This window comes from Pseudophryne corroboree, chromosome 1 (assembly GCF_028390025.1).
Source record: "Pseudophryne corroboree isolate aPseCor3 chromosome 1, aPseCor3.hap2, whole genome shotgun sequence".
Taxonomy (NCBI): Eukaryota; Metazoa; Chordata; class Amphibia; order Anura; family Myobatrachidae; genus Pseudophryne; species Pseudophryne corroboree.
The window spans coordinates 534,967,142-534,981,063 of NC_086444.1; the positions used below are offsets into that span (position 1 = coordinate 534,967,142).

Consider the following 13,922-nt stretch of genomic DNA (forward strand, 5'->3'; position numbering starts at 1 on the left):
TAAAAGGCTGAAATAATTTTTCTGGAGGTAGGAATTCTGTCTCAGTAAAAGTGTTTTGCCCTGCTTGAAAAATCTAATCAGCATAAACTCAAAGAGATGCAAAATTAATGGTATTTCCCAGACATATATTTGCTGATGATTCTGAGTAGAGAGCAAAGCAATAAAGATCAAGTAACTTTGCAGCGGTAAAACCATGCTGCTCCCAACTCAGAATCAGCCCCGTATTCTCAGAAATAGGTGTGGATTAAAGGTTTGACAGTGTCTGGGTAGTGTGGTCAAAAGGTCAACACATGTTCTGTGTTATCTTAACCTAATCCTAAAACTAACTCTCCCCCTGGTGCTTGTCTGTAACTCTCCCCCTAATGCCTAAACCTAACCATCCCCTTCCGCAGCCCAACTCTAACCCTCTGCCAAGTGCCTAACCCTAACTCTACTCTTAATAATCATGAGAATGTTACCTTTCTTTGTGTAAAGTAAACCCTTTGCATGTTGATATATTGACCCTGTCAACCTAAGTCCATGTCAACTATTTAACTGTCGATCATTTGAACCTGTCGACCTATTGACTGTTGACCACTTGGCGTTGACCTATTGATTGTCTATTTGCTGTCTAGCTTACATCCGGCTACCCTTAGAAAATAGGAATATCATAATTAAAGCTTTCTTAAGATACTTCAATTGTATCTCTACCTTGTACTCAATGTCTATTGTTAAAAGCTGATTTTTTTCTGTCATATTGGAAAGCCCTTTGGAGTAAAATTACTAACTAGTGTCATGTTTAATCCAGAAATTTCAAGTGACAATGATCAAAATTGTGTGTTTTGATGTTAATATCATTGATATTTTACATTTCAGAATTAAACACACCATGAAGCTTGCAAAAGCTACCACTTAGTAAATGTAGCCATTATAGGGGGTCATTCAGACCCGATCGCATGCTACCTTTTTTCGTAGCCATGCGATCGGATCTGTACTGCGCATGTGTAAGGGCCGCAATACGCAGGCGCGTCAGCCACTGGTGATGGGCATCGCCTAACAGTGACGAAAAGAACGAAGAACGCGCTCGCAGCGGGGAACGCAAGAAGATTGACAGGAAGAGGCCATCCGGGGGTGTTAACTCACTGTTTTCTGGGAGTGTCCTGGAAAACGTAGGCGTTCCCGGCCGTTTACAAGGAGTGTTCCTGACGTCAGCTACAGCAAGGAACATTGCAGTGGCTGAGTAAGTCTTGAGCTGTGCAGAGACTGCACAAACTTTTTGCTTGTGCAGCTCTCTGCACAGCCGAACACACCACTGCAAAGCTCTAACCCCCTTCCCTGTAGGCGGCGATTACCTGGTCGCAACAGTGCAAAAAATAGCCTGCGTGCGACCAGTTTTGAATTAGGCCCAGAGTGTAGAAATAGGTCACTTCAATTTGCTGTTAACATTCGCCAATATTATTTTTATGAGTTGAACCATATTCTTTTGCTGTTACAATGCTTTGTGAATTGTATGGTAAAAGATTCTAGTTAGAGTGGTCAGACAAAATGGTTTAACTTTTGTTTGTATAAATTTAAATAGTGCAACTGTGCATATTAAAAAAAAAAAAAAAAAAACAACAGCCAATTTAACATAAAAGGAATATTTTCATTTTACACAATTTTTATGTTTCAAAGTTAAAGCCTATGAAGTCTCTTAATCGGATGAATAAGATTGTGCTACTGTGAGGCGTAATTTGAATTGGGGGTACTTTTGCATGTCCACACCCCATTTTTGGGGTGCGTGCCTTCGGGATGCAATAATCCTTTACAATGTATGTGACATAGGGCACAAATTTATAGTTTCATGGGGAGGCACCAAACACATTAGCACCAGCTGTGGCTCGATCTAATAGGGGGGAAGGGGTGGCGGGAGCGATGACTTCCACCACCTCTCCAGGACCACTTTAAGCCCTGCATATATATCTTTTATTCATAAATCTTCTAAATTTGTGTATTATAACAATATGCTGTGTCTTTAATCACATTATTTTCACTGATATACTGTGTTAAAAATGTATCACTGGGAACAGTATCTGTACTGGAAATATTTATTTATTGGGTTCATTCTGATAACTTACTGTATTTTTGAATAGTGGTGGTATTAGATATTTTTGCATTTATAAGAGCACTATTTTAAGTTTATTCACTTTTAAGGGCACTAATAAAATATATATTAATGAATAAGGACACTATGTTTTACCTATTAGCTAGCCCATAACCTGCTCCAAAGATAAGTAGCACTGGGCTATTACAGTAGAGGAAGGATGAGGTTTTTCTACATTTAACATGTTCTGATAGTCATACAGTTTTTGCTGTGTTGCCTCCTTTTTCTGGCAGGATTTTTGGTGGTTTTTCCTGCTATTTGGTGAATTTTTGCTTGATACATGTAACATTTTACAATTCTTAAATTCCCCAAAAAAACAGAATGTGATGGTTATTGTGGTGATCTAAAAATTAGAGGTGTGTGAAGACCCTAGTGTTTTGGTTTTGGTTCCAAATCATCGTCAGGTTTGGTTTTGCAAAACCACCCTCAAGCGTTTTGCGTTATGTTTTGGGTCTGGTTTGGATCTTCTTTATAAATCAATAAAAATTGATAAAAGCAGTTAAACTTATGTAACTCGGAGATGTTCTTCTTCCTATAGTATAATTAACATCAATGGCCTTAATTTACAGTCATTTCCAGTCAAATTTGTTCACCTCACCATACACCCTCCTGAGTGAAATGGCACCTGAAATAAAGAGGGAGGGAGTTACACGCAATCCAGAACTTGAGATTTAGTTTCAAAATCCTAGTTCCAAGCTCAGAGGAAGACCCGTTCTGGTACTCAGACCACTTGGATTCTCAAAAGTGATCCAAGTTGGGGCTTGGCTCTAGTTGGTTTCCCAAAGTTCGGGCATGTTCACTTATAAACAAATCCAAACCGGTCATCTCTACTGAAAATATTTTTAAACAGGCCAGCTGTATCTGACAATACCTGGACATGGAATGGATGCTCCTTCCACAGCCAAAATCATTTGCAAATATCCAATTTCCAGATTCAGATATTTCTTCTCTACAGGTAGGACTGTCACATTTTACAGTACATTGAAGTTGTTAAAAGGCTTGTAAAAATATTTAGGTAGCTATAACAATTCAGAGGTGCATGCTATTTTGGAAGCAGTGGAATGGTTTTTTTTTCTGCCACTGCCCATGCGCCAAAGCCACACTGCACACATGTAGTGAGTGATTAGCAATGAAGATTTATTTAAAACCTGAGTGATTGGTAATCAGCATATCATTGGCCAATTATAGGCTAACAACCGCTTATTATATATTATATATCGTAATTTACAGTAATGATTGTATAGTGCATCTGCACCCATTCCTTCTCCTGTACTATTAAGTACTAGGTACTTTTACACAAAATAGTATGTGGTATGAAAGTATAAGAGCATCGCCTTAAGCAGTGACCTGTTTTTGACTCTGTACAAACAATAAGGGGTACTGTATATTACTAAATTGTGGGGTTATAGAAGTGGAGATGTTGCCCATAGCAACCAATCAGATTAACGGTCATCTTCTAGAAGGTGCTAGATAAATGGTAAATAGACTCTGATTGGTTGCTACGGGCAACATCTCCACTCTATAAACCCGCACATTAGTAAATATACCCCCTAAGAATGACAGCTATCTCTCAAAAGCGTAGATTTAATAAGGAATGCCACTAGTCCCAGAAAATGAAGAATCCTTATACTGTATACACATATCATGGTTATAAGGATTCTTTTGTCAGAGGAATGTACCAATTCCAATCACTGGGACACAGGCTCCGATAACAGAAAACTATGGGAGTGGCTTCTGTGAGGGCTGGTGAGTGGAACACAATAGATATCTCTGACATATCCAGTTTTCCATTTTGGTATCATTTAAAGGAAATGTAATCTTAACCACTTGCCTGGCATAGTCACATTAGATGCAACAACACTAGGCTGAGCTTTCACTCACACGGTCACATCTGTTGCAACTAGTCTGAAATGTCACTGAGTGGCTGCCAGAAGATGATATTCCAACAGCTGCCAATCTGAAAGGGCCCTCTTAGACAGGGACGTGCGGTGAGCTAAATGGCTTAGGAGGCACTAGCTAGCCCCAGAGCCAGATTTACACACAATATATGAGCCAAAGGGTAGATCTGGGCATTATACACAGTTGCAGCAGTATAAACTCCTGGAAATTTGGTGACTTTTGATCAGAGATGAGCGGAAAAGATAGGCAGGTGAGGCACTTTTTACTTCAGAGTTTTGGCTATAAAAATTATTAGAATTATGCAATGGAGATACTTCTAACATATTGTTTGTATTTTTCATATACTTTGCACAGTCAAAACTCTGGCACAAACATTAGTATAACAGGAAAAGCTCTGCCTCACCTGCCTCACCCCACCGCACCTCACTGCTCTTAGCCCCTCTGCACCTATGTTTTTTCCTCCAGTGTTTGCCAATCACTGCTGGCCTCAGTGATTGGGCAGCCTGGCGGTACCCCTCAAACACAGTCTATACCCAGCGGCTGAATCAAGCAAGCAGCCACCAGGGGAATTTAAATACTTCGCTGCCACCAGTCACAGAGTGTACACCTGGCAGCTGCATCATGAATCAGCCACCAGATACTGTACATATAAACATAACAGAATATCAATTATGGATGACCAGTTTATAAAAATCCAAAATAGTTTAAAAGTGTTTAAAGTTCAAGGTCACGTACAGTATACCATTTTGTTTTATTTTTTTTAATAAAATCGTGCTGGATAAAATAGATGTTCTTAACAAAATGTAATTATTAAAAAAAAATCTGAGCTGTTTTGGATAAATATTAGTCAGTTATGTGATTAGGTAAGTGGGAATCACAGACTCTGTATATTTTAAGGGCAAAATTACTTAATATAGGTCCCAAAGTCAGAATGAGCTCTAGCTGCCAAGGTAGGCAACTGAACTACATGCTTAAATGACCTTCAGTCGCTTGCACATGAAGTGTAGAAATGACCTTAACGATGATGGGTGGATTTTGATTTTAAAGCATGCATAGAGATCTACCAGCCATAATATACAATTTAAGTTACATTTCTGATAAGAAAGTATATTTATTACAGCAGGCATTGTTAAAGGTGAATACCTTACTGATATGGAACACTAACAGAAATACGCAAATGGATTTTATCTAATAATTGTTTACAGAATCATCAATGGAAGTGTCCAGTGTTTGTGTGTATCTGCATTTTCTAAATACCATATTTCTCACATTTCACCTGAGAAAAAAATAATTTTTAAAGGTTCACTACATTTTGCAATTGTAGGTTAAATCTGACAATGTGTCAAAATGAAGAATCGATGTCTTAAATTGGGGGTCAGGATTTTCTTAATTTAAAATGTCTCATAAGTAAACAGTAAGTGCTTACTAATGCAATTTCAAGAGAAAAAAAAATATTTAGAGAAACATGAAAAATCATATCATAAAAGCAAATGGCCAAGATTAATGCCTTAACATTTAGTTGCTAGTATAGAGTACAGCAAATTGCTTGCTGTGATTAAGACTTCTGTGTACAAATTGCAATGATGAAGCTAAACCTTATCTTGAGGGTGACCTGCTGATGTTGGCACCATAAATCTATGGGGGAAAAACTGTCAATATTTTGCATAATTTATTTTCAGTAACTGCAGCTTCAATTAATATATGTTTGGTCAGCCAGGCATACATTATGTTTTGCCATTTATTTCTAAGATACGAAAAAAGAATAACCCAGTAATACATTTTACACAAATAGATTACATTGTTATTATATTTCTTTTTTTAAAGTAAAAACTTCATTTAAGAAGGGATGTATTGTATGCTTTAGATTATGACCCAAATGTATTAATCCTTAAAAAGTGATAAAGCGGAGATGGATTTAGAGTGATAAAGTACCGGCAATCAGTTTCCTAACTGCCATGTAGCCGGTTGTGTTTGAAAAATGACAGGAGCTGGTTGGCTGGTACTTTATCATTGTTTTGCCAAGATTTATCAAGCCTCGGAGAGTGATAAACAGCACTATGATAAAGTACCAACCAATCAGCTCCTAACTGCCATGCTACAGGCTGTGTTTGAAAAATGACAGTTAGGAGCTGATTGGTTGGTGCATTATCATTGTGCTATTTTATCACTCTCCAGGGCTTGATAAATCTGGGCCTTTATCTGCCTCCACTTTATCACTTTTTAGGGATTAATACATTTGGACCTATGTTTCTTCAGGATAAGTAATTGCCCCTAGGCCAGACATCGGAAGTTGAGAGGGACATCTTTCCCTGCACTGTGGGCATGCACCCATACCATACTTGCCTACTTTTGAAAAAGCATTTCAGGGCAATTGTGAATGTAACACCTACAGTATCAGCAGGGACGTGGACTGATACATCTGAGAGGCATGTCATGAAAATGGCTTAAGGCCCGTATTCATGGGCAGCTGTGGGGGGAGATGTGTACTGAGCCACATGCTAGATTGAGCCTGCATACAGGCCAATCTATCACCAGCGATAGCGATGCGCGGGGCTGCACATCGCTATCGCTGTGGGGGGTACATATGGAGAGATCATGCTTAAAATCTGAGCAACCTAGTCAGATTGCATAGATTTTAGGCTGGGATCGCTCCGTAAGTGCCCCCCTTTAGATTCAAATGTGGATGAGCCCCACAGTTAGTTATATCTACTTGTCAAAGAAAAGACACTGATATTTTGCAGGATTTGTTTGTGTATTGTGTTTTACAATACAATATTTTTAATAACTTTGTATATTAAACAAAGTTTGTGTACATTGAGCCATCAGAAAACAAAGGTTTCACTATCTCACTCTCACTCAAAAAATTCCGTATTTCGGAATATTTGGATATGGGATACTCAACCTGTAATTGATGAGATGTAACATACTCCCAATAAAAACAAAAAAACAGAATACTGTTTTGTTTGTACATTTTTCTGTTTGGTTGTGATAAAAGATTTTTGAATTTCTATATTTTTGTAACAGCTAGCACCACCTTCCCCTATTTCCCAGTGTCCTCATTGCAGCATCTCCTGAGCATAGTCTCTCACAATTCTCCAGAAATCCTGCAGCATCTACTGTGCATTAACCCTCGATCTGATCCAGCAGTCCTGCAGCATAACTCTTGCTCTGCTTCAAACGTCCTGAGGTGTCTCATGTGTAAAGCCTCTATGCTGCTCCAGCAGTCCTGCAGCATCACCTGTGCATAAGCCTCTTTTTCACTACCCAACAATGGGGGTAGTTCCAAGTTGATCGCAGCAGGAAATTTTTTAGCAGTTGGGCAAACCATGTGCACTGCAGGGGGGGGGGCAGATATAACATTTGCAGAGAGAGTTAGATTTGGGTGGGTTATTTTGTTTCTGTGCAGGGTAAATATTGGCTGATTTATTTTTACACTGCAATTTAGATTGCAGATTGAACTCACCACACCCATATCTATCTCTCTCTGCACATGTTATATCTGCCCCCCCCTGCAGTGCACATGGTTTTGCCCAACTGCTAAAAAATTTCCTGCTGCGATCAACTTGGAATTACCCCCAATATCTACACAAATGAACTTTCAGTTACTTTCTCAAGTTTGCAAGTTTTGCTACTGTATATCGCCCACCCTATTTTACACAATGGCAATAGTGTTTGGAGGACAGCAGTAATACTTTTTCTGATTTTGTTAGTGTTAAATTAGAGGCATCTGGCTTCCCCATACTGCTGGCAATTATCCACAGTCAACCCTGATAGTAATAATCAGCCACATTTATTAGTAGCAAATAGCCCTATTGCTGGGTACATTTAATATATATATATATATATATATATACCAGAGATAAAAGCATTTCAGGGCTTGATAAATAGTGTCCTTAGATTCTAAACTGCCATGGCTAATTTAATGAGATTTGCAGCTATATTGCACAGGGGTGTGGATTATTAGATCTACACTAAAAAGGTCTACAGTCAATAGGTCTACCACTAATGGTAGAAATGCATTAGGTCAACAGGGTCAAAAGGTCGACAGGGTCAAACGGTCGACAAAGAATAGTCAGACAGTAGGAAACGTCAACAGGGTCAAAAGGTACACACGGTCAAAAGGTCGACATGTAATTGGTCGACACAAAAAAGTAGACACAATTTTTTAGGGTGGTGTTTTGTCACTTTTCTGCCACAAACAAACCCCATTAGTGTACCACGCCCCCTCGCATGGCTCACTTCACTCACCATGCTTAGGGTAAGGTTACTATTCCCAATCATAGTCCACATGGATGGTAAAGTAGGAAAATGGTGACAAAATGTTACGTTCCTAATGCTCAGAACTAGAAAGATGTTGTGAAGTGAGTCCAGAGCACCAGGACGTCACGCTGAAATAGGGAGGGAACGGGAATAGCCCCTAGCACCCTACCTCCGTTGTTTTACCCATGTGGTCAGTTCACGCCTGAGTGACTATGGTTTCTTGGGCCCACGGCAGCCGCGGTTGAAGGGCGGATTAGGTCTGCCCAACTCTGATGCCCCCAGGTCTTAGCGTGAGACAAAACGTGAACCGAGACAGGATAATAACAAGGGGACCTCTAACTAACGCAAACAGAAGCTAGGGGCTACTAACTACCCTAAAACTAAATTAATGTGCGGCACGCCGCCAAAGGAAAAGAACAACAAAAGATATCACTGTCCACTCCCCCACACGGCACCGCCGAGTTCTGGGGGGGACAGTGAAAGGCGGAAACCTCCGCAAAAACCACCAATACAAAAAGTACCAAAAGGACTAAGCGGCCTAGGCTGCAACACGCGGCAGAAGCCGCTACTCACGAAACCGGGAGAGAACCCCAACAAACGAGAACCCCCAGATGACTCCAACAGGTTCACTTGAACAGGAAGGATTCCCAGGACCGGCTTCAGAACTCCAGGACTCAGGAGCACAGGGAGCAGGATCGACCAGATAGAGCTGACCAGGAACAGACGTTACAAGGCAGGAACAGCATACAGGAAGCTATCACTGGCCTCTGTGCCAGGTAGTGAGGGAGAATATAACAGGGAGCCCTCCAATAGCTGCAGCGGAGCTTAATTAGTAATGTCGTGCAGCTGCCCTGCTGCACGACCAGAGCTAACAGGTGTATTGATTGATAGGAAGCAACGGGGAACGCGGTTCGTCTGTGGCATCCCCGTTGCTAAGGGTCCGGCGGCTACGCGCGCACGGCGTCCCAGCGTTGCCAGGGACCTGGCGGCTCAGCGCGCACGGTGTCCTGTCGTTGCCAGGGACCCGGCGGCTCAGCACGCACGGCGTCCTGGCGTTGCTAGGCGCCGGGCAGGCAGGAAGGGAGGTGCGGCGGGCCGTGAGCGTCGCTCGGAAGCAGACCGTGCGGCGCCGCGGACAGCGGCACCTAACAGTACCCCCCCCTTGAGGAGGGGTTAAAGAACCCCTAAAGCCGGGTTTCTGAGGAAATGCCTGAATTCTCTTAAGTTTAGGGGCATGTAGATCCTTATCCAGGACCCAAGACCTTTCTTCCGGGCCATAGCCTTTCCATTGAACCAAAAAAAAAAGCCGGCCCCGAGAAACTTTGGAATCTAAAACCTTCTCCACCAAGAACTCTTGCTGCCCCTGAACATCCACCAGAGGTCTACCCTGGGAAGTCTTCCGAGGGAATCTCCTGGAAGAAAAATACTGCTTCAGAAGGGAACAGTGAAAAGTATTGCCAATTTTGAGTGATTTAGGCAAGCGTAGCCGAAAAGCAACTGGGTTGACCTTCTTAATGATAAGGAACGGTCCAATAAATTTGGGTCCCAATCTAGCCGAGGGTTGTCGGAGCTTGATGTTGCGGGTTGACAACCACACCTTATCTCCCACCTTAAAAGTGCATGGGCGTTGGAACCTATCAGAAATTTTTTTTTCTCGGAAGGCAGCCTTCTTAAGGGCAAGGTGCTCCTTTTTCCAAATCATTCTGAGATGGGAAGTTAAGGTCAACGAGGAGACTGGAAAATGAGGGTAAAAAGAATTGGCTCTAGGATGAAAGCCCAAGACCGAAAAGAATGGGGACTCCTTGGTGGAAGAATGACAAGAGTTATTATAGGCAAACTCGGCCAAAGGAAGAAATTCAGACCAATCATTCTGATGTTTGGCCGAATATAGCCGTAAATACTGTTTTAACGACTGATTAACACGTTCAGTTTGTCCGTTAGACTGTGGATGGTACCCAGATGTTAAAGAGAGTTTCATATTTAATGAGGCACAAAAACGTTTCCAGAAACGGGCGATGAATTGCGGTCCCCGATCAGAGACAATATCCCTGGGTAAACCATGGAGCCTGAACACATGGCGGAGAAATAAAACTGCCAACCCTTGAGCAGAGGGTAATCGGGGGAGAGCAATGAAGTGGGCTATCTTACTAAAACGGTCTGCTACCACCCAAATGACTCGAAATCCAGCTGAAAGAAGAAGGTCCACCACGAAATCCATGGATATATGTGACCATGGCCTGAGAGGAATGGCTAAAGGTATGAGTTGCCCGACCGGCAACGATCGAGATACCTTGTACTGAGCACAAACCTGACAGGAACGGACAAATTCCCTTACATCTTTAGAAATATTAGGCCACCACACTGAGCGAGAGATTAACTCCAAGGTCTTAGTGATACCCGGATGACCAGAAACCTTATTATCATGAAACTCAGCTAGAACAGTGCCTCTCAGAAATTCAGGGACGAAGAGACGATCTGCAGGAGTGACTTGGGGAGCCTGCTGCTGAAGCTGGACTAGCTGTGTAAATAAATCCTGTGTTAGGCCAGCCCGGATAACAGACGATGGAACTATGGGGGTAGTAGCCGGGTGGTTGTTGTGAACTGGAAGAAAACAACGTGACAGGGCATCGGCTTTTGTATTCTTGGAACCGGGCCTGAAGGTGATAATAAACCTGAAACGAGTAAAAAACAACGCCCAACGTGCCTGTCGAGCATTAAGCCGTTTAGCTGACTCAATATACTGCAGGTTCTTGTGGTCAGTAAACACCGTAATGGTATGCCTAGCTCCTTCCAGCCAATGCCTCCACTCCTCGAAAGCCCATTTAACGGCCAACAATTCTCGATTACCAACATCATAGTTGGATTCTGCGGAGGAGAATTTCCTGGACATGAAGGCATATGGGTGTAATTCCTGAGACTCCGGGTCTTCCTGAGAAAGGATAGCCCCCACTCCAACCTCTGAGGCATCTACCTCGACAATAAAGGGGAGCTCCGGGTTAGGGTGTCTGAGCACTGGAGCTGAGACAAAGGCCTGCTTTAAGGCCAGAAAGGCAGACTTGGCTTCAGGCGACCAATTGGAAGGCTCTGCTCCTTTTTTAGTCAATGCTACTATAGGAGCAACCAAATCAGAGAAGGTATGAATAAAACGCCTATAGTAATTTGCAAACCCTAAAAAGCGCTGAATTGCTTTTAAGTTTGTGGGTTGTGCCCAATTTAGGATGGCCTGGAGTTTTTTTGGTTCCATGAAAAACCCCTTAGGAGAAATAATATACCCCAGGAAGGACACTTCTGTGATGTGGAAATCACATTTCTCCAGTTTGGCGTATAAATGATTTCCCCGCAACTTCTGAAGGACCAGTCGCACATGGGTATTATGTTGTACTAAAGACTCGGAGTAAATCAAAATTTCGTCTAAATAAACGACCACAAACTTTCCTAGAAAGTCGCGAAGGACGTCGTTAATGAGATCTTGAAATACAGCAGGAGCATTTGACAGCCCAAACAGCATCACCAGGTATTCATAATGTCCCGACTGTGTGCTGAAAGCCGTCTTCCACTCATCCCCAGATTTAATTCGGATGAGATTGTAAGCCCCTCTAAGATCGATCTTGGAAAAGATAACGGCAGTCCGGAGCTGATCAAATAGTACTGAAATCAGTGGCAAGGGGTAGGTGTTTTTAACAGAGATTTTATTCAAAGCCCGAAAATCAATACATGGTCTGAGCGACCCATCTTTTTTCTCAACAAAAAAGAACCCTGCACTCAATGGAGATTTCGAGGGCCTAATGAAGCCTTTTTTTAGGCTCTCCTGTACATAATCATTCATTGCCGTAGTTTCCGGCCCAGACAGGGCATATAGTCTCCCCTTAGGTAAAGAGGCACCGGGAACTAAGTCAATAGCGCAGTCATAGGACCGATGAGGAGGCAGAATATCCGCATTACCCTTGGAGAAAACGTCGGCAAAGTCCTGATATTCCAAAGGAATAAGTTCTGGGGTGACTGCCGCAACCCGGACTGGACGGGAAATACATTCCTTAACACAAAAGGGACCCCATCGGGAAATCTCCCCAGACTGCCAATCTATGGTGGGATTATGAAAGGCAAGCCAGGGGTGACCCAGAACTACAGGGACAGCCGGACAATGGGTAAGGTAAAATTCGATTTTCTCTGAATGTAGGGTTCCCACTGTCAGTTGTACTGGAGGTGTGCGGTGAGTGATTACCCCATTAGAAAGCGGACCACCATCCAAGCCGTGCATGGTGATACGTTTATCCATAGGTATCTGTGGAACGCCCAAAGCCTGAGCCCAACCAAGATCCATGAAATTTCCCGCAGCTCCACTGTCGACGAAGGCCGACACCAACGAACTGAGGCTACCAAAGGAAATTTTTACAGGAACTAATAAGGAATCATTAGAGGAGATTAACTGCAGACCCAAGTGAACCCCCTCACTATTCACTTGGTCAGAGCGTTTCCCTACTTATTCGGGCAATTACGTGCGATATGTCCCTTGCCACCACAATACAAGCAAAGACCAGAATTTAGCCTCCTGGTTCTTTCCTCTGGGGACAGCCAGGAGAGACCCATTTGCATGGGCTCCGCGACGTCCTCAGGGAAAGTATACACACATGGACTCGGCCTGAAACTAGCTCCTCTTTCAGCCCTCCGCTCCCGGAGACGACAATCAATTTTAATAGCAAGCTCCATGAGTTTGTATAGAGTCTCTGGAGCGGAGTACTGAAGGAGACTGTCTTTAATAACTTCAGACAAACCGAGGCGAAACTGACTGCGCAGGGCCGGATCATTCCAGCCACAGTCGTTCGACCAATACAAAAGGCCTAAGGACTTAAAAAAGGCATCTACAGATAGCAAGGCAACATCATCAGCTTTTAGCCCAAAAGCCCAGGTTTGTGGATCGCCTTGTAGTAATGACATCACAATCCCGACCCGTTGAGACTCAGTACCAGAGGATCGGGGCCTTAAACGAAAATAAAGCTTACAAGCTTCCTTGAAATTAAAAAAATCCTTTCGGTTACCTGAAAAACGGTCAGGTAGATGCATCTTTGGTTCTGGAATCATACTCGGGGAGGCTCGCAAAAGATCTTCCTGCGATCTCACCGAAGAGTAAGATCCTGAACCATCTGAGTTAGTTCCTGAATCTGGTTGGCCAAAAGCTGGCTTGGATTCGGTCCTAATACTGCCGGATTCATGAGGCCGAATTTCAAAGCCCACCAAATACAAATAACTTTTTTTTTTTGTGTGTGTGTTTTTGGGCCGGTGAGAATGTTACGTTCCTGATGCTCAGAACTAGAAAGATGTTGTGAAGTGAGTCCAGAGCACCAGGACGTGACGCTGAAATAGGGAGGGAACGGGAATAGCCCCTAGCACCCTACCTCCGTTGTTTTACCCGTGTGGTCAGTTCACGCCTGAGTGACTATGGTTTCTTGGGCCCACGGCAGCCGCGTTTGAAGGGCGGATTAGGTCTGCCCAACTCCGATGCCCCCAGGTCTTAACGTGAGACAAAGCGTGAACCGAGACAGGATAATAACAAGGGGACCTCTAACTAACGCAAACAGAAGCTAGGGGCTACTAACTACCCTAAAACTAAATTAATGTGCGGCACGCCGCCAAAGGAAAAGAA

At 42.9% G+C, this 13,922-nt stretch overlaps 1 protein-coding gene across 4 annotated transcripts in view; it reads left to right on the forward strand.

Moving 5' to 3' along the window:
• The window catches only part of LOC134914273 (uncharacterized), a 177,311-nt gene that overhangs the window by 83,960 nt on the left and 79,429 nt on the right, over positions 1–13,922 (forward strand). The window lies entirely within an intron of this gene.